Here is a 26,732-nt window from a genome sequence, read left to right as displayed (position 1 = left end):
ACTTTGATTAAAAAACAAAACATATACCAGATGGTCTTATTGGCGGAAAAATGTCTATTTGTTTTTTTATGTCATTTTCTGTGAACCTATATACCGAGTGGTTAACGAGCTAAATCGTACCATGAACTAAATCTGCGAGGAGCGCTATGCGGAATGCATTCATTTATATAGGATTTTGGAGCATGTAATGACTCTATGTAATTTACTGTTGCTATTGTTTTTTTTTGGTAGGTATGTGATCTGTTTCCATGGCAATGCATTTGGGAGTATTTAAATAGCCCGTGGGTTATTCATGAGCTGAGTGTCTATATGTTTTGTGAACACACTGACAGACCCGCTGTGACCTCAGTACGATCGGCCTCTCTTATTCATCACGCGCGTGCATAATACCTGGATGATGGGCATGATCCTCTTTCTTTGCCGATGCGATGCAGGTTCATTGCTCCCGACTGTGACAGGGACTCCGCCGTTTCCAAGCAGCCTGCCAAGGTCACAGCCGTTTGTCGTCAGCCTCCACATCTGTGAGTGGGCACCTCACCTCATTTAGCCCCGTTTTATGAGCAGCATCATTAGGCTAGTGCTCTAATAATTTATACACAAACAGGCACACACACACATGCACGCTCACACCATGCAACATTTCTAAAGCAGTACCATAACCCAAGCTCTGGGGTTTTACAAGGGTCCGCATTGCTGAGTCGTCCTCCGGCGAGACGTCAGATCTCGACATGATCTCCAGCATCTCCGGGCCAGTCGATCTGTTGCCGCCCATGACCTTTGACCTGCCTCGTGGACGCTGCAAGAAAAAAATAATGATCATTTGTTGTCGTCAGAGCAGAAGACATGATTACAATTTTATATCAACACAAAGGATCACGATGAGGAAAGATATGAGAATACCTTGACCTTAACACATGTTGCTCTCATATAAAAAAAACGCCCCACAGTATAAAACCTTGAAGATAATCACTCATGTTCATTACAAAAGATTATATAAACCACACTGTAGTAAAAAACTCAATATATACATACACTCTCGTTGAAGAACAACCCCCACGGAGTTATGAAATTATATTTATTAAATTATAAATTTGTAAAGCACGGCGGAAATTTCTATCATTGTGATGAAATGACTTTGTTTTTTTTCAGCCCAAATAATCTGACTTTGGCACACAGACACAGTGCTCTGACAAAAGTCGGTCTTTTTCAAAACTCAACTATGGAAAGGCGCCATTGATTTCCACGGGCGCCATATTTCTGCAGTTCACATTCTGCTCGTCTCAAAAGAAATATAAAACCACCGCCGTGATGATTACTGTGCAGTGTTGAAAAATCCAGTCTCGGCGTGGGAGAATTGAATGACCAATAACGGTTGTAGCAGCCTTTGACACCAGAGGGCTGTCCAGTCGAGAAGATTGTAGCATGCCATGGCGTCTGAGATATGCTTATTGTAAACAGCTTTTCACTGGAATTTGTTATTCAGAGAGGAGACTAACTGTCCTCATTGCAGTTTGGTATAACAGGCTTGTGGGGAAGACACTTTCTACGATGTTTCCTGGGCCCCGAATACTTACAATTATTCAGGTCCATGCAGAATGACTAGAGAGAGTTTTTTCTTTATCCACTGTGCAGTGTTTTGGCATCTAATTAGGCTTTAGACTTATACATCTGTTTGTCAAACTTGGCTGCCTCGATCCTATTTCATGTCTCACCAGAATCTGAAACAACACAGCCCCCTTTGCGCTTCAAGGCAGGGTTGTTTTCGGCGCGTCACAGTTTAATTGATGTTGTTTGCGTCGATTGGAAAAGGACAAATTGCGGCGTCCTAACGTTGCTGGTTCGAGAACCACTAACCACTAAATGTTGTGGCCCATACGTGTCGTCCGCGGAAGTTCTTCCACTTGATCAGCAGCGCGGGGCTGACCTGTGCTCCAGAGAGAGCAATGACTGCGCAGCAAGCTGGTGTGGGCCAAGTCTGTCTGCAACTGAGTCTATTTCAGTCATTTCAGCTAAATACACGCAGGACTATAGATTGCATCCAACCGGTGCCTGAAATGTATCCAAGGCACACATTACAAAAGACAATTTTAAAAGTGTGTAGCTGGTAGCGCTGTGCACTCTTACTGTGATAGTTCAAAAGAAAATCTCAATCCATTTGAACTAAATCACAAGATTAAATTGAGTCACATCAAAACACCCCCCCCCTCTCTCTCTCTGGCAAGGAGACATTTATCCGCTGAGCATGGGGTAACCATAGTAACTAAAAAGTAGGTTATAAAGTACAGTATGTAAACAACAGTAAAAGTCACAAGAGCGAACAGTGCGCCATCTCAGACGGTCAATATTGTATCAACAAGATGTTGATGAGGGAAAGACCTTGAGGGGCAAAGTGCTTTCTTTGTTGGTCACGACACGCTTGTGTGTGTGTGTGTGTGTGTGTGTGTGTGTGTGTGTTTGTATTCGTACATGTGTCTTTGTTTCTCTCAGTCTTTCTCTACTAAGCATCTGTCTCCGCCTACACACAATCTCTCAGATTTAATCCATGGCCACGTAGAGGGAGACGTATGTAGATGGCCGGCTGTGGCTCAGGAGATGGAGTCGGTCGTTGCCAATGTGTCCTTGGGCAAGACACTTAACCCATCCATTGCCTCCGGCGACTCTTCTGGCAGTGTATGAATGTGATAGAAGAATTAAAAAGTGGTAAATAGCAGCGCTAATGAATGTGTGGGAGTTGTCTGTAAGACTAGAAGAGCGTATAAGACTCAACAGGTCCTCATGATGATGTCACCTCCTCTTATAGGACAGACTTTTAGTCCTCCAACGATTCTTATAATATACCTTGAAATGGACCACATGCACTAGGCTTCGGGACGTACTTCCGTTTTTCAAAATAATGCTGCTCGTCTTTTTGCGGTCTGTTTATCGCCACTGCGTTTACGCACCGCTTCATTCAGAGTTTTGTCACGAGTGTACGCAAAATCAACACAGATGAAGAAGTACTCCGAGCACTGCTGTGTCCCACTTTTTTCTTTTTCTTTCTTCTAACACTCTGGGCCTCCATTAAAGACTCCTACTGTTCTACAAACACTATTGAAACACGCCAGCCTTTGCACTGGGCGACATGTTCCTCTTTAACAATGAATGTGGACATTGTAGTTCATTTTTTTGTAAGTTCCACATACACTGTCCAGCTGTAAATACATCCTATTTAAAAATTAATGTGTTCATTTGCATCTGAAAAGAGTTCCCATCTTTGTTATTTTGTCGATGTAACATTTGCGTTAAACTACAGTGCCCATGCAGGCGTTTTAGTTTGTGATACGCAAAACTATATTTGTGACCCATTTTTTTGAAGATTCATGTTAACAGGAGGAATCTGTGGACTTGAGGCTGTGTTCAAGACTTGAAATCAATAGTGGGTTTGTTGACCGTAAGAAAAACAGAATAATGCTAGACATATCCATCGACTTTCAAATCTTATAATGACCCCCAATGTCCCCCCTTTCATTTTTAAAGTAACAAGAGTTAAAATGCAAAAAACATCCGGCATTTCCCGCTAGTTAACCCAAGTTTGCGTAAAAGATGACATAACATGCATTCAATTGACAGGCCCGAGATAGAAATGTTTAGGTCTCGATTAGGTTCCAGACTGAAGTTGAGGACACACGAGACGAGATGAGCCTTCCGTTGTGTAACGTTCGCTGTGGCTTCAGCTGACGGCTTTTTATTTTCTCCGAAGCATTGTCACCTTCTGTCGTGTAAATGCTGTTCTGACAAACGACTCAGGCCTCGATACTGAGTCCACTGTGTTGCACCGGGTGCAGTGGACAACTTATCAGCAGACACACAGAGTTGGGATTAGTTATGAGCCAATTAGCAGCTTTAGGCGCCGTGGCAGCTCAATGTGTCTCTGCGGGGAAATACGTTAATGCACATGTGGTTCTGAGCATATCTTTACATATTTATGTGTCTTTGCGTATCCATGAGATGTTTTCTTTTCAAGGAATCTATGTGTGTGTCTGACTGTGTACCAGACCGGGTGTTGGTGAGCTTGTGGAAGGCCTTTATCTCCACTGCCTTTGATGCTCACAGCTTATTCCTGTCTTTTATGAAATAAGGGGGGGGGGGGGTCTAGCTCTGTGGCACTTTACTGACCGCAGCCAATAAAGACTGCAGCCTCTTAAGACCACTGTAATTGGCCAGGGAGCGATAATGAGCTTCTTCCATTTGAGGAGTGATCAGCTGCAGAAACAGAAGAGCCACAATAACAAAGCATAATTGGAGAGACCTGTCCTCCATTCTGGCCCCATGCCGTCGACGAAGTCAATGAAATGATTCGTCCTGTCCTGGTGGTTGATGACAGTAGGTCACCCTGACTGATGCCATGTTTCCCAACTCTGCTGCTGGCTTCACTTTTGTACCAATTTGAAAATCTCTCCAAAATAATAATGCACCAGTAAGCATCTCAAATAGGACCAGTGTGCTTTGCTGTCAGCAGCACATTATTACAAACAGTGTGAGCTTTGGGCCATTCGTGTGATAATAAATGAATGTCAGGTTTCTGGACAGAAAGGATTTAGAATAGTTATGTATACACCCTATGTACGGACACATTATGAGTGTGAAAGACGGAGTCTCTTATTAACCCCTTGCACTGACTTTGAATCCAGCTTCAGTCTTGTAAGTCTCAGTCTCATAAGTATTATGAGATGAAGATGGCGCAGGTGTTTTGGGGGTCTCACTGCTCCTCTGTCCTATGCCAATTTAATCAACCCTGCACTTACCCAAAAAACTGGTTCTAAAATTTCTCCTGCTGCCAAGTTTATTGATTTATGTCCTCAGGGACTTTACAGTAGATGACCCACAGCGTGGATCGCAACACATCTGACATTTGCGATCAACATGCGGCTCTGACACCTTTTATGATGCGGAGAATTTCCGCAACTCTTTAACGTTCTCATCAGCATATGATGACGTTGCAGTTGCATTGTGCAAGCTATTCAGTCAGCGATTTGCTTCAATGGTGGGAGGCCTGGTCAGACGTTTCTTGTTTGGAGAATCTTACTGTCACGATTAAGCTGAGAAATCATGTCACAAAGAACTTGTAAAGCGTTTGGGAGTCGTGATTTTTGTTGCCACATGAAGTTGATGTTTTGTTTTGTGTCAGAGACCGCACAATCTTCTTTTCACAAATGAGTGATTCTTCTTTGCATCGTATTGCAAACGGACACTTGATCGTGGTAGATTGTTTGCAGACCCAAGGCGCGGACGCCTGCATTTGAAGGACTGCTATTTGAAGTAGTTTTCTCTGATATGTCACGTGTCATAGACAGCACCAGAAAAATAGTCTCTCGGTGATAATCAGTTTTATGCATTATTAATATGCTGTTTACACCTGATCAAACAGTCAAACAAAGTTCCAAGAGTTTGGTGCCTCCATCTTATTCTCCGTGTGTTTCCTCGTCCCCTGTGAATCAGACATGTCAGAGATATCATGACCTCACACGGTGTTCGTGGCCTCTGTGGCGATGCCACGGTGAGGCAGGCCCGGTTGCCATGGCAATTTCCAGTAGCTGCCCCTTTGATGTGTCATAGCAGCTATTCCCATCCACGTTGTACTACACTCCACACTTTGGTCAACCAATCAGATCCAACCCGGATCTCTGCTGATTCGTGTTGCGATGACATTCCCCCACCCTCGCGGGGGCCGGCCAACCCCGCTGGGAGAGCAAGTCGTCAACATGGGACCGACGTGAGCTCTTCAATCACTTGCATTATGCAAATTTGGTTTGGTTGCCCAAAGTGGGAGATGCAGCCTGGGAAAACATCTTCATGGCATGTTCATGCTCTCACAAAGCTTTGTAAGATTGGTCAAGCTTCTATAGATAAAAAAAACAAAACATTTGATGATTTGTCTGTTTTTTTGTTGGACCACAGTCATAAACGGAGATTGTTGATGATGTGTTCACACCGTGCTTAGCTTTAGTTCTACCTTGGACAGGTGGATTGTGGGTGGAACCTGCTGTCAAAGTGCACCAAGGGGGATGAGAAGCAGAAGGAGCATTATGTACAGTATGTATGTGTGAATAGCTGTGAAAGGGGTAATTGGGATTCAAAGAAACCAAAGAGTCTCTCTTTTGAATCCAGAAAATATGAGCATTGGTTATACCACGGGCGATCTAACATTTGACAGAACATCCCAATATTAAACACGGTCGCCATGGTTTCGGAGTAATGTTCATGCACAGTAGGAGGTGTTGAAAAGTTGCAGTTTTTCCGAGGAAGTGTTGAAAACGTATGCTGCTTGTTTTCTCATGATTTAGCGGTAACAGATGGTTCTTTTATCACAGTGAGCAATGCAAAACACATGACACCACGGACGCTTCATAGGCAGCCACCAGTGTGTGTGTGTGTGTGTGTGTGTGTGTGTGTGTGTGTGTGTGTGTGTGTGTGTGTGTGTGTGTGTGTGTGTGTGTGTGTGTGTGTGTGTGTGTGTGTGTGTGTGTGTGTGTGTGTGTGTGTGTGTGTGTGTGTGTGTGTGTGTGTGTGTGTGTGTGTGGCAACACACACAAACCTGTACTCTATGTATGATCCTATAAGTGAAATTCCATGCACACATGCTGTTCAATAAGAGTGTGAGTGTGAGAGTGTGTGAGTGTGTGTGTGAGTGAGTGAGTGAGTGAGTGTGTGTGTGTGTCGCACCTTTGTGTGAACATATTCACATGTTTAGAGTTGCATTTGTGCACCTTTTATTTTTGTGCATACTTTGAATCTATTCACTAAATTCACATGTTTGAATATGTGTCTTTCTTTATACTGTATGTGTCAATGATGGCAATATCAAATCAATATCATTGATAATGCTATTTTCAGTAACACGTGTGCCACCACAGCGATATTACATGCTTGCTGCCGTACCGGTGCAGTTTATGTGGTTCAGAGCTGATGGCAGTGATTGTCAGATTTATACATGCAAAGGAAACCAATATACTAGATCCTGAGAAAAAAAGTGTACTTGACTTTGAGTGAAATATCTCAAGGACTAATGGATAGTCTTAGAATTTGGCACAATCATGTTTCCCAGTGGATGAATCCTAATTTCCCCTTGTTAGCCCCCCGACCTTTCATTTAGTGCCACCTGCAGGGAATGTATGGGATGAATGGCTTCATGACATTTGGTACAATCACTCTTATCTTGTCAGCATTAAATGTGACCGCCCTGACTGTTCTCTGTAGAACAGTCGTCAGGTCAAATTCCTGCAAAACTACTAATATCCCCATTGGCCACAGCTGTACTTTGGGAATATAATGCCAATTAGCTACAGTTAGTGTGCCAATGCACTAAACTGAGATTGTGCATAGTTATGATTGAAATATGGGCATTAAGCTATTCATGATAGTGAATTATTGTATATTTGTAAAAACGGCTTGCTCAAATCAAGCGATCTGATTTGTTCATAGCCGCGGTATATTGAGCGTAAAACCACGGCTATGGCGTCGAATCAGTTTGCCCAGGGCCGTATCCCTCCGCGACCGAGGGAGAAACGACGTGAGTAGCAACCATAGGTAGTTGAGGAAACTTACGAGGGCTCAAAGCGCACGGTCAGCTGCTCACGCCGAAACCCCTTTGACCTTAAATTGCCAGTGAACCCAGCTCCCGTCTCGTAGCCTTCTTTCTGAGGAACGCTACAGTGTGTTGCATAGCAACCGCCGTGCACTGTGCAGGCAGCCAGGAGGGGACCACTTTTTTGTATTCGTTAAAAAAATCTAATTGTTGTGTGTGTCTATTACTCTCATTTCCACATACGCGTTCCGCGTCGGGCTGAGCCACGCCCCTTAACTGTGGTATAATGAGCGTATACCCCGGCCTGTCGTGAGCTTATTGCTTGATTCTCAATTACAGGTCATTCTTCAACACACTGCAGAAAACCTCCAATGCTGTTTCATTGCATTGATACTTGATTTTTAAAGCTTCTATCTCGGCCAGGACTCCCTTGCAAATGGGATTTTGAAACTCAATGGGAATATTCCTGGAAAAGAAATAAAGGTTCAATAAAATAAAAAAGTATATAAATCGCAGCTATGAGAACCTGCATTATTGAGAAACCAAACTATTTCTATCAGTTCTCAAAGTGCAGCGATATAAAAAATGTTCATGTGGGCTTCCTCTGTTAGTTTTTCCTGCAGCGATGTATCAGTGTCTCAGGTCAGCAACAAGCCTTGCAGCCACTTCCGTCCCCAAAGATCCCTTTTGATGTCATGCACAAATGCGATTGTTTGTTCATGAACTTAGAGACTTGAGGGACAACTGAGCAAGGGTTGTTTAGTAGGAATTATGGACTACTTGTGTTAATATTAAGTGGGCTATAAACATTATACAGAGAGGACATGATTTTTTTCGATAACTTATGCTGCTTTTCATAAGGCCTCGGTGGGAACGCGTAATTCTGAGTTCCCAAATTAAAATGGAAGGATAACCTCGACTTCCGGGTAATGATGGAACGGATCACTTATACAGTACACCAGACCTCTATGATATACAGCATGTGGCATGTGTAGAACATGTATAAGACATGCCACATGTCCGAAGCTGCATTTAAAGTAAAAGCACAAATACCTTCTGTTTAAAAGAGAACATCTATGCATTTTAGATGAAGTGTAAAACATTTTAATGAAGTTTCAGTTGTAATGATGTCGCAGCCGAACGGCAGCTTGGCTTTGCCCCAAACAACATTTTCCTGAATGATAAACATCTAATTAAAACCTATCGAAGCAATTACACTTGTATTATTAACTTTACACATGCTAACTAACCAACCAAGCTTAATTGTCCCCATCTCCCTGTCAGCCGCGGTGATTGTGCTTTCATTGCGACAGCTGTATATTAACACTTCTGCCATCCTCATCTTGCCTCTCAGCAGTTAGCCACCAGCCCAGAGCCGCATAAAAACCTTCCGAGGGAGCAGGGGATCTGAAGCAATTGGGCCGATATTGCGAAAGGGGACAGAGCTCTGGTTCTGAACTCGTATCTTCCCTTTTACTGCCTTTGTGTCATCTCTGTACAGCAGTATTGTGTTTGTGCAGTGGGAGTGAACAAACAGAAAGGTCTTGGACAAGTTTGTTTAGTGCCCTCTACTGCCGGAGGATATACATTTACCCTCATCACAGTTTACTCTAATCTACAATAGGAATGAAGAGACATTGATCAAACTAAAAAGTCAAAGTAAACATTAAATCCCCTTTTTCTTTCTGTCATTTTAAGTAGTTCTTATCACACTGGTGTACTGCATGGTCAAGTGTTAATTTTTCCCAGTACGTTTGGTTTTAATTAGTTTATCGGTTGCTAAAAAATCAGGAGGAAATGTCATGATTGACAGCCGAGAATTCCCTGTGTTTGGTTGAGTGCGTTTAACGGCGGGACCTCGATACCCCGGCTCCACTCCACAATCGCTGCTGCGCGGACTCACAGGGTTAATAAAGTCGGCTGAAGGGACTGTGCTGTCCATGTAACCATCCTTTTGGCAAATGAAGAAGTCTTCATCTAGGTCTTGGTATCTGGTAACTGAGGGAGAGCAGTAGTATCTGTCGATATGGATGCTGATATTGGAAGCCACTGGGCCGTAGGCTGGAAAGTGGTCCTGTGCTGCTTGGTGTCATTGCCCTGTCACTGTTGGTTATAAATAGAAATGACTACTTGGTTTCACTTAGCAGAAATAATGGACTTCTCCACACATTGTATGGACCTGTACGAAGACCAATTATATATTCTGCACCAGCTCTAAAGAGAAAAATGGGTAGAAAGACATCAGTTCTTGTGGTTAGAGAGAAAAGTCCACATCTAATTGGGCCCACGCAGCGTCTGACTGCCAATAGGGCCTGTGAGAAGATTAAAAACAAAGGTAATATAGTGAACTGTAGAGTGCTAGATGCTCTTCATCTGCCCCTGCCCAGCTAGTCGGTCACTACCCGACCCCTCCACTTATCCAGCTGTCCGCCCTCCCAGTTTCAAGGAGTCACCGTTACCTGGCAACCCTCAGGGCGGGATGTGTGGCAGGGATGCGGGGCCTAAGGTGAGGAGGGACGAAGGTGGAGACGCAAAGGGAAGGGCGGGGGGCTGCGGGATGAGGAGCCTAGTCAAAGACCTATGGAAATTAATTCATGCTCTGATTGTGTTTCAAGGGTGTCATGGTAACCATCCTGTGATATAATGGTCATCAGCAGGTTTTCAAAGGATGGGCTTAGTCAGGGGTGAAGAATATTGAACTTACTCTATAATCAGGACTCCTCCCTCGAGTAAGAGCAGCAGTTCAATGGCAAGAGAAGGAAAGAGGATTCCTGCCTATATGCGGCACTTCCACTGTTTACCTGACTGAAACATAAATTGGCTGTTCGGCAAAATCAACATCAGTTGGCTTGTTACCTCAGGCGGTGCAGGTCCAAGAGGCGAGGCAGCTGAGCTGAGAGTCGACGTGTGAAATGAAGCAGATGAAAGATGAACAGAAACTCGACCGAACAAGATAACAAGTGGTCATGATGAGAAAGAGCTCACAGGCAGACATGAATTACTCGTGTCCCAGAGAGATGAATGACTCTAAATTTCTGAGAAATACGCGCGTGAGTGAGTGCGTGTGTGCGTGTGCGTGTGCGTGTGCGTGTGCGTGTGCGTGTGCGTGTGCGTGTGCGTGTGCGTGTGCGTGTGCGTGTGCGTGTGTGTGTGTGTGTGTATGACTGCACTGTTTACCGGGTTCACGTTCCAGCCACGAGTGCTTTGTTGATCCTCTTTCCCCAAAGCCTCCATTACCGAAAGAGCCCAGATGTAGGCCCCCCCCCCAGAAAAAGATGGCAATAGTGTTAGCGCGTCATTTGCCAATTTTAGGTACCCACCTCACCTCCCTGCCTAATTAACATCTTCTCGTGCCACCGTGAGAGGAAACAAAGCCTGCGATTGGCTCACGGAGTCTGGAGAGTCTCAACAGAGCTCAAGTAACTCATGCTCAATCATCGCTGCTTCTTTGTGTGGCGGTGTGTAAGTTGAGTGCGACTGGAAGGTCGGCAGCTGAAATCTCCCCAAACAACTGTGAATTTAGACATGAAAAGTAAATAAAGACAACCTGCTACGTCCCGCCGGCAGAAAGTGTCTGTTGCACTCCGATTATGTATTTAAATGTGAAAAAGACGTCGAAGGTCGACAGCACGAGGAAATATCACAAGGTCACAGAAAACGAGGTCGGGATGAAAACGAAAGGATAATTGAGAAAAAAGCAGTTTTGTGAGTGTGTAGAGAGGAACAGTGTTGAGTAACAATGGTTGGAATAGAAAAGGTTGTCCAGTATTCTGACATTAGCAACAAGGTAATAGAAAAAATAATGGATGTAATGGTAGTATGGTAATGGTTATAAAATATCTATACCTAATACCTAATAACTATTGAATGCAGCATATAACAAATAAAAAAGTGCCATGATGGCCTGTTTTTGTAACTGTTTCGTAAGCCTTTTTGATAGAGTCATTTTGGTTTGGGATTAATTGTGGCGCATTAGAATTACTGGTGTTAATGTTTCATTTAGGAGTTAAACATACAGTAAGTGGGATAGTGGGAGCACTTGGAGAACTGCCGTTTCCATCCTGAGGAGTGTTGTGTGTCCCTGGGCGCTTTTAGACTCTCAGAGAAACTGCTCTGGGCAGCTTCCGACACTGTGCAGACCAAAAAAAAGCAATAGCTCATTCTTAAATAATGCTGGTACACAAGGGACTATCTTCCCCAAACTTAAAGGCAGAAAATACTCTTATTCACTTTCTTTCCAAGAGTTATGTATGAAGATTAATACCAGAATTGTGCCTATACTTTAAGTGGAACCAGTGGGCAATGGTTAGCCCAGCTTAGCATAACGGCTGGACTGGACTGCTTTAACAAAAAAAATTGTTTGTCATAGAGTTGGTGCCATTAGCTCCTTCATACTAGACTGAATTATCCCTACAGCGATCAATAAAGGTTCATCTTATAATATAATATCATATATTTATCTTTAATGTGGAATCAAGTAGAAGGCAGCCGCTTAATAGAGCAAGCAGTTCAACATGCGTAGATTTGTAGGACCGATCACTTTACTGATCATGAAGAACCAACAGTTTAGACAGGAGGGTCTTTAATCATACCCACCTACAGGCCATTGGTTATGACCTGTGAGTCAGGGACTGGTTTGCACCAATCAGAGAGTCAGAGGTCAATCGAGCAGCATGATGTCAGCAACCGCCGAGGGGCCTGGGGATATTATGTGATCTTGAGGGACCCTCTTTAGGGCCTCTGTGGGAAATTACACATACAGTCTGATGCATCCAAATGGGTATCCGTGGAGATGGAGGGGGAAAGATGAGCTGCAGGCTTTTAGAGAGATTCTTCAACAAGCACTGATTTCAGGCAGCATCAGAGGGTCAATATCCCGACGGACTGTGATGACAAGGACAGTGCCCACACCCGTGAAGTCCCTTTACAACCATCCTCGACCGCCCTTCATGCAAGGGCAGACTATAGATCAGGCTGTCTATCTTTCAGATCTGATCTTTCAGATGCGGTTGCCCTGGTAATGGCCAAAAAACAGAGTATTCCAGACACATTGCTCCTGCATTTAGCCTGAAATGTCACTGCACCATCATTAAGGGTCAGCGTCTTCTTCGAAGAAGGTCTATCTTTTAAAGGCGCACTTTACTATCAAACTCTGATGGATTAAAAAAAACTTGTGCGCAACGATGACGCCACGATTTCAGGTCAAAATGATAACGTCAAGTGTGATACTTTAGACATCACTGTTCCAATTCTGACGTCACCTGACAAGATGATATATCATTCATTCATTCATTCATCGTCTACCGCTTTATCCATTTAAGGGTCGCGGGGGGTCGCTGGAGCCAATCCCAGCTAACATTGGGCGAGAGGCGAGGTACACCCTGGACAGGACGCCAGACTATCACAGGGCCATATACAGAGACAGACAACCATTCACTCTCACATTCCGTGGGCTGCACGGTGATGTAGTGGTTAGCACCTTCGCCTCACAGCAAGAAGGTTCTGGGTTCGAATCCCGTTTCAACCAGGGCCTTTCTGTGTGGAGTTTGCATGTTCTCCCCGTGTATGCGTGGGTTCTCTCCGGGTTCTCCGGCTTCCTCCCACAGTCCAAAGACATGCAGAATGGGGTTAGGTTCATTGGAGACTATAAATTGACCGTAGGTGTGAAGATGATATATGTCTAGGCAAATTATCCGACAAAGATCTGCTTCATGAATGGTCTAGTTAGGATGGAACCTGGAGACAGGTTTGTGGTGATTGGTCCATGGGATGATTTGTGGTTAAAGGGGCAGTAAGATATTTTAATCCAAACACTGTAAAACTTCTGCGAATATTTCCTCACGGTCCGATCCTGACCAGTGCCGTCAAAGAGTCGACAACAAATAATCTTTCTCCAAAATCCCTTACTCCCCCTTAAAGCTTGAATGGCATGCCTACAGCAGAAGTCAGCAACTGGCTTTTTTTTTATCTTGATCATCAATTAATAATCACAGACAGACTTCTGATTGGCTTATCAGTTCTGCAAGGGTGCCCCCCTCCTCCACCAGCAGCTTAATTGAAGTCCTTGTACTAAAGGAACGATGTAGAGTACCCATCCTGCAATGTTACTAGTTACCCTGCATTAGTCACATAATTAGTCCGTTCCTGTGACAAAGACAAACTGATGAGAGTGAATTGCAGCTAAGTGTGTACACACCACTCTGAAATGATCATCAGCGTCATTGTTCTCCGTGTGGCCCCGGGGCTGCTGGAGTGGAGTCCCCGCTAATGGTCGCCGATTTTTGTCGACACAGATTGTTTGCGCGGTATTCCAACACTTAAATCTTTGGACCAGGCCTACAGGCACTGAGCACGGGGGGGAAATACAGCCTCTTTCCCTCAGCATTCATCTTGACACGAACAAAAAAGAACATTGATCTACAGATTCAGGCTGCACAAAATATCAAGTGTACTCTCCTCTGAAAAGCTGCTGTAGTGGAAATTGTTATATTGTGTTATAATCTTTGAAAGAAGTGGCTTGTGATGACGACCCATCAGCAAACTCGGTTCCGGAGAGTTCGAGGGACTTTAAGCCACTTGTTTTGGTATTGGAAGCCTCCAACTTTAAGGTTTGCTTTACTTTCCATGACTGTGGTTCAACAACTTGGTTCTACTTTAATTGTCATTTTGCATTTTACTTGTAAGAACACCGCAATAATTGCAGTATAATGCATTCTTCAATAGGTTAAACCAAGGGACTGTATTTGTTGATCTCCATTACTTGTGGGGAGATCAATATCCAATGCCTACTACTACTACCATTACTACAACTACTACAACTACTACTACTACTACAAGGCTTGTGTGATACAGTGAGATCTGGGTTTAATAGCATTGCCCCTGTGGAGCTGTACTGTAAAGGCACAGTGGAATCAGTCAAACGTGTGTATGTCACTATTGCCATCTAGCGGGCAACGGTGCACATTACACCCTCAGAGAGTATTATACATCAGTTAGCTGCATCAGGTTTTTTCTTCTTCACTGAAATGTCACTCTTAAATATTTTATCCTGGAACACTCAGTTCTCATCTGTCCTCTCTATTTTTTGCACTTATATTACTTCAGTAATTCTGTAATGGTAACCAAACCACTGGTACTGATTAAACTAAATATAGTGTGTGACACAAGTTCCTTTTTGGGAAACTTGTAAGAATGAAAACTATTTGTCAAAGACTGACAACCACAGTAATTCTCATCTGGAAAGCATAAGCATGTTTGGGAAAATAAAAATCAATTGAAGGGTGATTAAAAACAAGTTTACAGTCTATTCCCTATAAAAGGGACATTATGCTTTTTTAAATTGGTAGTGGAGGGTAGTGAACAACAGAAAGTCGTCCATTTATTTTTGGGTGAAAATGTAAAAATTACAAATTTGTGATGAAACCAAAACCTCTGCATTCAAGTGAGGTGAAGCAACTCAGCATTGCACGGTGCAATTTCCCGATTTACGCCGGGAAATTTGGAAACATGACTGATAGTTGATGCTTTAAAGAATCCCCTCAAGCCCAGTTTGATGCTGTTTTATCCGAAACTGTCAACTTCAGAAATTGACAGCTGGATGAGTGAAAGGGATGAAGAGACATGAGCCACACACACACACACACACACACACACACACACGTGCGTGCCCTTGTCTGTCAGGTGAAATGACTGTCCTTTGTGGCTCCCTGCTAGGCTCTTGACCTCTGGCTGCGGGAGTCCCGGCCACTTTGCTGTGACAGTCCAAACGGATTGACTCGAGTGAACGACCTTGTCCGTCCCCCTCTGGACATCTGCACGCTCACTCGGCGTGGACAATCAATCTGGCTCGCCGACGCCCTCGGCCACCACGAGAGGGCGCCGGTATACTCGTGAATCTCTTGGAGCAAACCACAGTAAGGTCTGCTCGTGGCTCCTTATTGCCTCGCTTTTAGACCGAGCTCATCCTTTTTCCTTCCCCGTCTCCTTGTCTTTCTCACGCTCCCCTCAGTCCGCGTCCTGAGTAAAACTTTCCCAGTACCCTTGTGTGAGTGTGTGTCCTTTGCATGCTTCCTTTCTGTGTGTGTGTGTGTGTGTGTGTACTGTATGTGTGCCTGCACGTGCCTGTTCCAGTCTCTGTTGTGGAACAAATTACACAGCGGCTGGGGAGCCAAATGACTAATCAGTGGTACACAGATTAAAATCCAATTGCTGCAATTTGAAGCCACACAGGAGTAGTATGGCAAATTATCTGCTACAGTGTCTGCGCCGGTGTCTACACCACGCGTACCTGTTAGATGTTGATCTTTTAATTAGCGCGGCCCATAGAAACTGCAAAATCAAAGATGTTCAAACTCCGCTTTCACAGTCGGAGGGAAGCTCGATGAGGGATGTGGAAAAAAATGCGACAGAGCTGACAGATGACACGCCGAAATCAAAGAAGGGAAAAGTCGTCAGTGCGTTTCTGCCCGCGTGCCTCGTGGACGGCTCCTACAGTGCGGTGACTGATGCAGCGCAGGAGTTTAAGTGCAGATTGTCTGGGATGTAATCTGGGCGTGACAGACAATAAAGATAGTGAACAAAGTCAGGGCAAGCCCCGGTCGGCGGTTAATTAGTTCACATTCACCAGGAGGAACGTTGGGAAGACGAAGTGTTGTGCTCACGACCGGGGCTGAGAGGACTGGGACGTTGTCTGCAGTCGCCCACTCGCCATCGCTGTATCATCCCCTGCCCACAATAACCACTTATCAACCACAGGCTTCGGTGGCCAATGCCAGGATTTAGGATTGCGAGTGCTGTGAATGTTTATGTATTTTATTTCTTTATTTTTTCATGCAGCCCGGCAGACAATTCATTTGTCCTCACACAAAAATAACACGTTCAGGGCGAGAATGAATGATAAGAATAATGAGCAAGCACTGGCCAAACCCGGTCAGCCCTGTCGCTGAACCCCAACAGTTGACCCCCCCCCCCCCCCCCCCCCCTTCTTATTATATTATCCTTTTTTTTTCTCTTCTCTTTTCCTTGAAGTGCAATATACACTCGAGCAGGGCTGAGCTCGCCAACACTCATGCTCGCCTGGAATACTCTCAATGGCAAAAAAAAAAAAAAAATAATAATCTCATTTTGTCTGGGAGTGTTAAAAATCCTGTTTGCATGGCTGCGGCGCGCGCCTTTGTGCCCGAGCGTCTCGTGGCAGGCGGGAGACGTGTGCGCGGTTCTGCCGCCGAAACCAAAACAATGGCTCTGGAAGCGATTCGTCGGGACGGAATTGAAGCGTGCCACGTCTACCTTCTTTTCTTTTCTTTTTTTTTTGCTCCCCACAGATGTGATGTTTCACTTTTGGATCATGCACACAAACAATGTCCTTGGTTTTTTGGTTTTGTCTTTTGAATTGTCTGAACAGTGTGGGAAATGCTCTCAGTGCCAAAAACGGCCCCTTTTTAAAAAGACCAACGATGGTTTCACGAAACACACCTGCTCCTCTGCAGCAGTGTCCTGCACGTCCTTGTTAAGTAGGAGAGCAGAGGTCACCTGGGGGCTTCTGCAGCCCCCCTGGACATGGAGCAACTCCAGTGGAGCAGCTCCCCCGCGCACGTGCTTCGTTCAATGGCTCTTCTCCGCGGTGGAGGGCGCATAGTGTTGGGCGATTTTTTTCCAACCAGTCGACAACTCTACTTTATCTTCGCAAGCCCACTCCTTTAAAGCTTGGACGGTTGTAATGCAGCGCGAAGAGTTTCGTAACGGTGATGCAGGACCCGCTCAGCGTTTCACCGCGCAGCTCAACCCATTCGTTGGTTCATTAAAGCTGCGACAGGAAAACCTCGGGAGTCACGACCTCACCGCGTGGTGGGCAATCCTCTTGGCAACATCGGGAGCAATACGTCAACATTTTGAGAAGTATTCCTGCGGCTCTCTGTTTGCCAAGAGGCACATGAGAAGATTGATACCTCTACTTCGTGTCTATCTCTGAGTGAACAAGACGTCAGAACTCGCGGCGGATGGGCTGCAATGGCAGAAGACCACATCGGGCTCCACGCCGTTCCAATTTGGCACCAACGGCATGAATCCATGGATCCAAACCTATCTTGGGTCCACAGTCCAGGCTGGCGATGGTTGCTATTAGTTTTCTTCACATCAGTACCACCAGTCATCCATGGTGGCCACAGTCTATCTGAGTATTGTTGCCTTCATGGTCACAGTTCACCGTCTTCCAACGGATACGTCCAGCAAGATAACGCTCCGTGTCACAAAGCGACAGAGGGTCGTCTGGTTTCACGAACACGACACGTGAGTTGGGTGAACTTCGGCGGCCTCCCCAGTCATCCGACGCGAGTCCAGTAGAACATCTTTGGGATGTGGCAGAAGAGGAGACGAACGTGCAGCTGATGTGATGCAAACAAAGGCCGTTTAAAGAGCAAAGGGAGGAGCCAGTGTTGGTATGATGTGCCTAATAAAGTGCTCATCGGGTGTACAGCGCGTGTGCTTGATTTAATGATTCCACAGTGGCACGATTATAAGCTTTTGTTTTTGTCGCGTTCGCCCTAAGCCGCGCCACCGCCAATAAATCCTGAAATCACTGTAGCCCGGGGGCTCGGTCAAAGGGACCGTCCAAAAGCCATTACTCCAGATGGTGCATTAGGACGAATATCATTACGATGATATCATCTCCCCGCCGGTGCTCTCTTTCTTCAGTCATATTTCATGGCTAAGCGTGACGCCACCATTTTGCCACGTGGCGTCTCTCACTTACTGCAGGTAAGAGCTCTCACGGAGCAAACCAGCTTCCAGGAAACCATGTGACGTTTTTTTTTTTTCTCTGAGCGGGATGTCCTTCTCGAACTCCGTCTTCTGCGTATTAAGAAACCCTCTTTTCTTTCCTCAACCCAAAAAGAAGAAGGGGGATTCCTCAGGCGCTTTTTCCTCCACTCTCTTCTCTTCTCTTCCCTTCTCTTTTGACTGCACTTCTAAATTCACCCATCCATTAGCGGGAGACGCAGAAGACGACGGAGCAGCCCGAGCTTTTAACAAGGCTACTTCTTCACTTCATCGTCATGCTCTGCTGGGCTTCAAAAACACGCAGCCCCCTTTTGTGTCTTTATTGTGGCTGGTGCTTTATAAGAGATGAGTTTGAAGCTGCTGAGCTTGTGTGTGTGCGTGCGTGCGTGCGTGCGTGCGTGCGTGCTTGCGTGCGTGCGTGCGTGCGTGCGTGCGTGCGTGTGTGTGTGTGTGTATGTGTGTGTGAGGCTGACATCAATAAAACTTTAGGGAAGCTGCAGCACCAACAGCAGTCGGTGGTAGGCTATTTAGCGTGGGAAAGGGGTAGTAGTAGTAGGTGTGTGTGTGTGTGTGTGTGCGGGAGTGTGTGTTGTTATGTCCCAGTTATCTGCCACAGATAATTGATGCGGACAAGCTCGAGTGAAATCTCTGTGACAGCGTTAGGCAAGCCCGCACGCTCGCTGTTGATGGATGCCCATGTCAATCTTTCTGACCCTCCCTTCCTTCCCCCTAAACCCTCATCCCCTACTTCATTCACGCACACACACACACACACACACACACACACACACACACACACACACACACACACACACACACACACACACACACACACACACACACACACTGGCTCTAGAGTCCTTTTCAGCAGGGCACAAAAGGAGCAGTCTCCTGGCACGCCGTCACCAGCTGAGCTGTAACCGAACAGTGCTCAGAGGGCACAGAGGGGGGAGGATGAAGGGGGGGGCCTTGAGGACAGGGGAGTGAGAAAGGGATAGGGGGGAGGATTGCATGGTAGGGAAGATTTGAGGCGATATCGAGGAGGCAACAGGCGGGAGACGAGGAGGAGGACGGTGGACTGATAGAGACGTTGGCGAGGCGAGGAGGCGAGGCAGGCGGAGAGAGGAGGTGTGTGGCTCGAGCAGAGGTGTAAAAGACGAGGACCGACGAGGAGGGAGCGTTTCGTCAACTGTTCCTCCGGTGATGCTGCGAGTTTGAGAGGAGCTGCTTAGCATTCTGGCTCTCTTACACTCACACCAACTTTAGAGCTGGCTCAGCAGAGAACACACAGAGTGGCGTGATTAATTTAGGATGCAGCGAGCTGTTTGGGGCCAGCGCACACACACACACACACACACACACACACGCACACACACACACCAGCATCTGAATGGATGTAGCAGTTGTAGAGACACTGCATATGCGATATCCATCAGGTGTCAGCCGGTGTCGGACATAATGAACAAAGGGCCGAGGTGTACGTGTACGTCAAGACGCCGTTTGCGTCCAAATAAAATTGGCAAAAATCGATTTAAAGGAAAACTAAAATTTGAACTCATGATTGCCCTGGATAAAATCTCAGGGGATCACCATCCGCTGGGGACCATGGAAATCTGTTACCAACAGTATATTGAATTATGAAATATTTGCAGCAATGCATACACTTGATGCGAGGGGGGTTTCTGAAAAAGTCAAGAGAGAACTTCAGTGAATCAAGTCATTAGCATTTAATATCTCGGGGTCATTAGTATCTGCTGCGAATATCAGCTCAGGTCGTCTGATGGTTGTCAAGTTGTTTCACTCTGAACCACATGTCAACCTGATGGTAGCCCGAGATCAGAAGTGAGGAGATTACCAGTTGTTAGTCAGATTTGACCTCTGTTGACCAAATTATTCTTGCAATTAATCCAATAGTTTATATAAATGAAAAAAAATATATAACACCTTCATTATTCTACAACAAGTATTGCAAGTTGTTTCCACCTGTTCCCAGGCTTTATGCTAAACAGACGAACTGAGTCTACTATTTCATTCTATTTCTGTCATCGCAGAAAAGAAAAGAAATCATCGCTGTCAGGAGAATTTCTTTGGATTGCTGAGCTGCTCCTCTCATATTTATGAATTGTCTCGTGGGCCGTCTATGCGGCCCTGAGGCTGGAGGTTCCCCACCCCTGTGCCAACCAGAGCCGCATGCCCCCTAACCCTTTTGCTTCATATTTAATGATATGGGAGTGGTATCAATCTTCTCGTGTGACTCCCGGGTAAGAAAGTGAGCGCACGCATTTCCCCAAATATCAAACGATTCCATTAGAGTTGACGTCCCGTCACCCTCTCTGATGAATCTATTTCTCTCCGTGCGTCCTTATTATCGTCTTCCTTATGGCGTTAGCGGAGACAGATTGGAGCTTAGCTGATTGGGCAAACCCGAAGGGACGGATGAATTAAGCAGCACTCGAGGCACAGGTACCGGCTTTTCATACGGTACTGACTCCAGCTCTCCTGCTTTTTTCCTGCTCTGTGCAGCCTCCACCTGTCGCTGCAGCACCACGCATCATGCCGTCAGATATTATTTTTCAACACAAGTCTTCTGACCGCTCCTAATAATGAATTAGGACACTTTCACACCTCAGCCTGGAGCAAGGAGCACAGGAAGTGAATCGAACGCCCCCCCCTCTGGTGTCTTCCGGAAAGAAAGAAACCCGTTACGGGTGGAGTGGCGTGCGTGTGTGTGTGTGTGTGTGTGTGTGTGTGTGTGTGTGTGTGTGTGTGTGTGTGTGTGTGTGTGTGTGTGTGTGTGTGTGTGTGTGTGTGTGTGTGTGTGTGTGTGTGTGTGTGTGTGTGTGTGTGTGTGTGTGTGTGTGTGTGTGTGTGTGTGTGTGTGTGTGTGTGTGTGTGGCAGTAATGATGGTGGGCACTGCGATGACAATTGGACAACTCTCCTGGCGTGGGTAGCATTCATATTTTTGTTGCCACGAGTGCCCGTGGTGCAGTGCGGGGCCGGCTGGCAGCCTCGAGGAAAAAGACCCATCTGTTGTATGAGATTATTTCAAAACCAGAAACGGCACCGGATGTCACCTGTTTGGAGACACTCGGGGGAGGTGGGATTATTGGGAGGAGGGTATGTGTGTGTGTGTGTGTGTGGGAGAGGCGGTAATGGAGGTGAATCTTTCCAGACAACATGTGTTCGCTCATCCTATCTAGTCACAGTAGTACAGTATGTTTTCTTTACGTGTGACTGTGTATCCGCCAACCTAAAGAGACTCTCCAAGGAGGAGGAGATGCGGTCTCCCGTCATATTGTGCTTCCATATGTTTCAGTTGCGCGTTCTTTCATATATTATAGCCAATAATCTGGATTTGTTCTATTTTTAAACAATACAACATCTTAAAAACAATATCTGTGACTCACAACTCAATTCCAACAACAGATCATGAAGTTGTATTCCATTTCATGTATGCAGGAAATCAATTCTATTACATACCACAAGCAACTGACGAAAACGCCGTCCAGTGAGTTGTGATGGATTTGACTGGACCTGAGCTCACAGTCTGCTCCGTTATACCTTTTCATTTATCCTGTTGCGTCCGTCAGCAGTGAAATCATCATTACATTTTAAGTGTGCCAGTTCTATTGGAGCCATAGCGGAGCCACCATGTTTGAGAGATGAGGAGGGGGCTTTAGGTCATGAGCTGTTGCTTTCTTTTTTTTAACCACAATTTCCTCTTTCCCACATTTGGATAGAGGTTCATATTTGGTTTCATCAGCCCATAGAACTCTGCGTTTCTGTCAACTGCAGCCTCTCTGTTCCTGACATTTTCCAGAGCTCTGCATGTCGGGGTGAATCCTCTGGAGTTCCGGTCACGAAAGTCTTCTCCTGATTGCTGACGAGGACACATGTGCACCTACAGTACATCCCGTAGAGAATAATCGACATGCTGTGTGTAATCACAGTGGGGGTTTTCTTCCCCATGCAAATGATTTTCCGCTCGCACTCTCGAGCTCCCCAGTTCACCCGCGACTGCACCCGCGGTTTTAGACGGTACCTCTTTACGCCTCCGACGGACAGAATGTGTGAGCTCTTACATTTCCCGTAGCCAAGTGTCCAGTTACTTGTGGACCCTTGTAATTTGGGCATACTGTGTTGAGATGTGCAATATTTCTCTCCTAGGAACCTAGTCAATGCAATAAGAACCAAACGCTCAGAGCCATAAAAACGGTATACAGTGGTGGAGGGGGGACTCAAGTCTGTTACAAGTAAAGGTTTGACACGTTCAACATATAACTGTTTTCGGACATGAACCTTTCAGAAAACTGGGTCCAGACATTTCCTGGAGCTGGCCTTTCACATATGACGAACACAGCAGGAGATTCCCCAAGTCAGACATATTGACACCAACAGGAAAACCCCTTTGTGGGGTCTTGGTAGACCACCCGCTTGCTATGAATATTCAAGAGATTTTCCTGCTGTATTCTCACATGGGCTCACATTTTCCAGAAATTTTACCCGGGGGGCTGGCAGGAAAAGTTCCGGAAACATGTCCGCACCAACGTTTGCCTTCTTCCATACGTTGCTTGCTCTACTATTAAATTGCTTGAGAAATATTTACCTAAGCTTACATTAGCCAAAGTATTGGCAGCTGCTCAATGCGAAAGGACTCTCGTTGACATCAGACGCAAACAAATGGGATCATAACACCTCTGCCGCTCCTTGACGATCAAACAAGTCATGTAGGCGGAACAACTGCCACTTGAAACGGAAGCTCTTGTTTGGGTAGCCCTCAACCCTTGAGCCCCTGGCTCTGTGCCCAGTATGCCCATGCAGTAATACATCAATTCGTTTGGCTTCTCTGGCCCTGTTAGACTTCGCTAGGGCGATGGCACAACGTTCACAGATCGAAGAAATTCTCTTGGAGAGCCAAAAGTTATCAGGACCGACAGAAGTGGCGGCCAGGATGACAAACATGAGAACTCAGTTTTTCTTTTCTCTTTCTCTGTAGCCTAAATGAAGGCGCAGACGAAGGTGCGCACGTCGCCACGTCGGAACCTCGACGTTCCACCGAAGGAGTCAGACCTTCAACCAAGGTTAGACCGAAGCGCCGGCTGCATCCTAATGGCTGTGAAGCAGAATCCCTGCCTGCAGGTGATGAATGAGTGTCATGTCAGGTGGGAAGGAGAGCGGGGAGGAGGAGGAGGTGGAGGAAGACGAAACTTGGCTGTAGAGATGATGCCCACAGGGTACTTGGGCACAGACCTCAGGAAGCCCTAACCCCTTCACTCCACCATCTGTGGCTCAGAAGTGTGCGTGTGTGCGTGTGTGCGTGCGTGCGTGTGTGTGTGTGTGCGCATAAAAGGAGTTTATTTTTGTATAGCAAGTGGTTGATTTGCATGTGTATTTGCGCATGCATACATATGTGTAGTATATAAGAAGCACCTCATGGATATGCTCATAAAAAAGTAAATACTTGTGCGCATGTGTGTGTTTCTGTTAACCTTCATACTTGTATACTTTTTATATGCACCCCTATCACCTCTTGCACCTCCACCATAGCAGAACAGATGGGACAAAAGGTTCCCACGTCAGCTCCTCCACCTCCCCCAGACTCACCCCGTCTCAGCCCAGCCTGCCTCGACCCTGCCAGAACCACTGTGACTCAGCCAAAACACACACACACACACACACACACACACACACACGTGCGCGCCGAAAAACACCTCAGCTGGAACCGACACACTCCAAAAATATCACGCCAAACTCGTGTGCGCACAGACCCAGTTAAATACACATTTGTTCTCAGAGCCGGCAAATTCACATGTGAAACGCACAAACACACATCGAGTGCTTTGGCTGCCTGAGCGTCCAGCGTGACACCACTGAGCCAAATTATGATGAGGCAATCAAACCGCCGTTAGCGGAGGACTATCTCACATCTATCTTATTAAGTTATAATGTTGAGTTAAGTGCCCCGCTGATAAAATGCTGCTGCGATCTACAGTGAGTCTGAAAACATGGTCACGGGGCTGGAATGGCAAGAAGAAAAAGGGGCGGTGGGATTTAAAAAAATAATGGCACCTTTCATTTCCCGTCTTTACCTAGAAGACTCTTGAGTCAGTTGCACGACAGACATAATGATTTGGGGACCTGCCCGAGGGCGAGTGTTCCGGGACCACAAGCCGTAAGCAACGAGCACGTCTCCTGGTGAAATGCTGTGTGTCGACCAAACCACTGTAGTGAGTGTCTGGGACATGCTGCAACACAGTGGGGGCCTCTCGAGGGACATCTTTAACGGGCATGATCGAGCATGTGACTGACGGGGGCCGGCAGCGTAGTGCTACCAAGCTTTTACCTCATTTTATTTCTTTTACAGTACAAGTGACGTGAACCTCGTTAGCACTGCTAACAAAATTTGCGTTCGGACGTCTGTCTTTCATGTTGGCCTCTGCACGCCCCATCGTGGCCCCTTGAGAGGCGTCCTCAATCGATTCCCCGCACCTGACTGGGCGAAATCAAAGAAATCGTGGTATCCAGTGGGGAGGACGCCTCGCTGCTGACATGCTAGACCTTGACTTTCGGACGGACATCACTTGAAAGCTGAACCGTGTGTATTCCCCTCAGCTTTTCCGGAGCTCGCTCTATGGTGACTTTGACTCAAACCTACTCCGCGCCAAGCAGCAGATAGGTACAGTCAGCGACTGGCTGGGGAACACAGTGGAATATTTAGCAGTCAAAGAGTCGGGGATTTCCCTAAGGCGCTGGTGGAGATCAAAAACAGAGCTAAAAGAAAGGGACTATTGACCTCACATTCACCGTGTGGGCAGAAACACCACTCCGAATGAATGACAATGTTGCTTCATTACTGCTGAATGTGTAAAAAAACCCGAACTTGCTCGATGACATTTTTGCGATATCCGTGTAATAGGTGACCATGTGTCAGTGTTTCACAACTTACTTCTGCTGCTCCCTAAGGCCCCCCCCCCCCAAAAAAACACAATAACTTTTTCATTTTTAACACGTGATACAGAAGTATTTGCCAGCAAAATACAGCTTAAGTAATAAATGTAAAAAGTGGATTTTAGCTACTTCAAACTTTTTTGTTTTTGTTATTGTTTTATATGTAGAATCTTTTGCATTACATTCATTTAGCAGACGCTTTTGTACAAAGCAACCTACAATAAGTGCATTCAACCATGAAGGTGTGAGAGAGCGAAAGAGGACAGTGGGGAATAACAGCTGAGATGTTAACTTCTCCGTCTGGATGTTGAAATCACCGAGAAGTTCTAGTAGGGGGCCGTCTTCTGGGATGTGAGATAGGAGGACGTCCAATTCCCTCGAAGAAATCCCCAAGAGGGCCTGGTGTGTGGTCGGGTTCATTAATATTTAATTTCACCGGGTGGGTTACAGACACAGCGTGAAATTCGAAGGATGAGAGCAAATGGCAAAGTAGCAAACCAGTAACTCCCCCCCCCCTCCTCTGCCAGCAGGTCGAGGTGTGTGGGTGAAGGAGGAGGCCGAGGAGCGGGGCAGCAGGGCCGGAGGTGTTGTCAGCTGTTATCCCGGTCTCAGTGAGAGCAAGGAAGTCTAGGGACCGCGGGGAGGCGTATCCAGAGATGAACCCGGCCTTGCAGGTAGCATCTTAATCTGCAAAAAAAATTGATGCAGCTGTCAAATAAACAGTTCAATACAGTTTAGTGGTTTAGTACACACATACATACATACTGTACATTTGCCTCTAAAAAGGATACAATCACTGAAAGTGGAGACACTCAGAAGTACAGAAAATAATAATGAATAATAATTAGCGACGGTAAACACGTTTACTCTTATAGCAGGAATATCCCACTTGTTAACATTGATGATGGCTCTGCTCCATGTAGGTTTGGACTGCGGCCACCAATGTCACCAATAACAGCCATACTCCAGACTGAATGAAAATATACCGGACAACTTTAAGTGAGTAAATCACCGAATCCGAAACACTTTGCCCTCCACCTGCCCAGGCCGTGAACCATTCACAACCATTCATTCCCAGTTTTACATAAACACCAATGCTGCCGTGTAAAGACCAGATCACTCTCTCGCTCTCTCGCTCTCTCTTCTGACGGAGAAAGAGACGGCATCAGCATGTCACAAAATCAATGGCAGTTTGGTGAGGAAATCATCACTCCTCTGCCTATAAGCCCCCTCCGGCTGCTGCTCAGGAGAAAAGAGAGCGGGTGGGACGGATGGCGAACGGACACGGAGAGCCGCGGATCGCAACGCAGGGCCAAAGCTGGGTCACGAATCGATACAGCGTTTGGTAAAAGGGCCGGGGCTCGGGATAAACATTGGAGATTGCTCCGAAGGGGGCCAGCGCTGATGTGTGATTACAGTCGGAGAATCCCCCTGCTGTCCGGC

At 46.0% G+C, this 26,732-nt stretch overlaps 1 long non-coding RNA gene across 2 annotated transcripts in view; it reads left to right on the top strand.

Moving 5' to 3' along the window:
- LOC118290363 overlaps nt 1-26,313 on the top strand; it is a 43,338-nt gene extending 17,025 nt beyond the window's left edge. For both annotated transcript variants that reach the window (XR_004786403.2, XR_004786402.2), the window contains 3 exons: nt 23,338-23,422; nt 25,817-25,963; nt 26,213-26,313. This is a non-coding gene — a long non-coding RNA (uncharacterized LOC118290363). The remainder of the gene's footprint in view (nt 1-23,337; nt 23,423-25,816; nt 25,964-26,212) is intronic.
- Nucleotides 26,314-26,732: the final 419 nt, after the last annotated feature.

Source organism: Scophthalmus maximus, chromosome 18 (genome assembly GCF_022379125.1).
Source record: "Scophthalmus maximus strain ysfricsl-2021 chromosome 18, ASM2237912v1, whole genome shotgun sequence".
NCBI classification, from domain to species: domain Eukaryota; kingdom Metazoa; phylum Chordata; class Actinopteri; order Pleuronectiformes; family Scophthalmidae; genus Scophthalmus; species Scophthalmus maximus.
The sequence above is the reverse complement of the archived record's forward strand: the minus strand, read 5'-3'. Positions and strand labels throughout refer to the sequence as shown.